This window comes from Echinops telfairi, unplaced genomic scaffold (assembly GCF_000313985.2).
Source record: "Echinops telfairi isolate 266 unplaced genomic scaffold, ASM31398v2 ScPeMD7_6;HRSCAF=24_1, whole genome shotgun sequence".
Lineage (NCBI taxonomy): Eukaryota > Metazoa > Chordata > Mammalia > Afrosoricida > Tenrecidae > Echinops > Echinops telfairi.
The window spans coordinates 14,022,571-14,025,074 of NW_022103903.1; positions in this window are offsets into that span (position 1 = coordinate 14,022,571).

Below are 2,504 nucleotides of genomic sequence, written 5' to 3' on the forward strand. Positions count from 1 at the left end.
TCATCCGCCCTGGTCCCTGTGTTTCCAGTTCCTATCTGTACCAGTGTACATCCTCCAGTCCAGCTGGATTTGCAAAGTAGAATTGGGATCATGATAGTGCGGGGGTGGGGGGTGGGGGTGGGAGGAGCATTCAAGAACTAGAGGAAAATTGTATGTTTCATCATTGCTACATGGCACCGTGACTGGCTAGTCTCCTCTCCGTGGCCCTTCTGCAAGGGGATGTCTAGGAAGGTAGAAAAACAGGTCCAATGATAGATTAGCAATACAAAGTTTCCAACAAATTAAGGAAATAATTGATTTTGTTTACGTTGTAGTAAATGATTTCAATCCCATTTCATTGATGAACAATTGAGCCCAGAGAATATTTTTCCAATTGAATCTATCAGCATCAGTGTTTTGCTTCTGAAAGTACATGAATGAAAGGTGAATGTACCCTAATGAAGAGCGCAGTCAAGTGCAGCCTCACCTGACCAATCATGCTCCTATAGATGATATAATCCCACTTTACCTCATAAAGTCCACTGACCTCATAATCCCACACTTCTCCAGAATCCTCTGTGAAATCAGCTGATTGCTTTGTCCAAAGGAGCTGAAGAACCAGTATTTGTTGTTGTTATTAGTTGCTGTTGAGTCAGCTGTAGTTCAAGGTGAACTTCTGTATAAATGAATAAAATCTCAATGTCTTAATTAAAACAAGTCCAACAGTTGCCCTCCGGACAACTCTGTCAGTGCTGAACTGTGTTCTGTAGGATTTTTAGTCACTAAATTTTCTGACTTAGAATGCAAAATACAGCTTTATCTTTTTATTCCACATAAAAAGCACGGACAAGAGGACTTCAAAAAATATGTGGAAAAAATGGAAATAAAAGATAACAAAATGTTTCCATAAATGTTTTGAATCCCACTTATATTAAAACATTACTGTAGAAATAAAAATGGATCAGTATTGTTATGTTATATTCTGAAATTGTTATTTGAGGCATTTTCTTATTACATGTTAATGGTCTGATCAGAGACATCCCAGACTTCAATGATGGTAGTTGGTAGGAAGTTATAACAAAAATAAGGAGTGATAATTTTGGAGAGGAAAATTGTTTTCACTTTGATGATTTTTTATGAGCCACACAATCCTCCGGATGCTGAAAAAACTTTTCTTTAGCTGCAGAACTTGAAAAGTAGTAGGTCTTTTCTGGAAGTTTAGCAGCCTTGTCTGTGTTGCCTGGTTAAAAACAAAAAGGTTTTTTTGAGAACCACTGGACAGAAGTGCTCAGTATCTTCTAAATGCACCTGCTTTAATCCTCTCTTCAATCTAGAAATATTTTCAAAGTTTTGAGATCAATATTAATAGATAATAATGATGCCAAACTAAAGAGTAAATTTTTTTAAATGATGTATTGAGCAATATTGAATCCATAACACTACAAAACACCAGTCATCCTTTATAAATAATCACATCCCATTGATTTTTTTTATTTTCATAAGCATTACTGAGAATTAAACGGGATTGGATAGTTTTGCTTGTCCACTGTGTATATAAGAGTGCTTTCTCAGATGGAGAGAGTGAGAATCTCATGATCATTAAGTAAAAGGCTACCTGTGGAGTGAGCTCATAAGGCAGGCAGGTGGAATTCCTGGCTCACAGAGCCAGAGGCCAGGGAACCATGTGACTGAGAGGCCGAAGGCCAGGAGATATGCCTGCCAGCATAGCTGAGCAAACCATTTTTACAGACAAAAACAAACACTGTAACCATGCTGTAACCTGTCAGCTTCCCTAATAAACTCATAATCAGGAGTATTTTCGGTGTGATCTGTGTGGACATGGCAATGAATTATTGAGTGCAGCAGAGAAGTAGAGCACCACAGGAATATGGTTGATGTTGGGGTCAGACAGAATGATGAGCATCCAATCCCCAGTGGAAGTGATGACGTCCCTGAGCGCCTGCTGCTTCGCATGATGATCACGAGTCCAGCCCAAAGGACCTCACCATGAGTGCTCACCAATCCAGCAGAAATAAGAACTTTAAGGGAATACTGCGGACAATTATATACCAACCAATTTGAAGTGGAAAAAAATCCTGGAAACCAAACAACTAACTAAATTAACAAAATAAGAAAGACATTTTCAGGTGAAAACAATTGGTGAAAGAATTGAATCAATAATAATAATGATAATAAAAAGCCTTCTGGAAATCAAAATTCTGGAACCATATGGCTTCATTGATTAATTCTTTTTTTTTTCCATCGATGAATGCTACCACACATTTAAAGAATACTTTTTCTTAAAGGATTTTTGAGAAGAATGCTTCCTAACATCCTATGAAGCTAACATTTCCTGAATACCAATACTAGATAAAAACACTAGCCCCCACCCCAAACACACAGTTATTTATTATGAACATATATGTTAAAGATTTCAGCAAAACATTAGGAAGGTAAAGGGAAATAGAGGAAAGAACTAGGGGACAAAGGGTATGTATAGAGGTTTTAAGACTGGAATGTACATA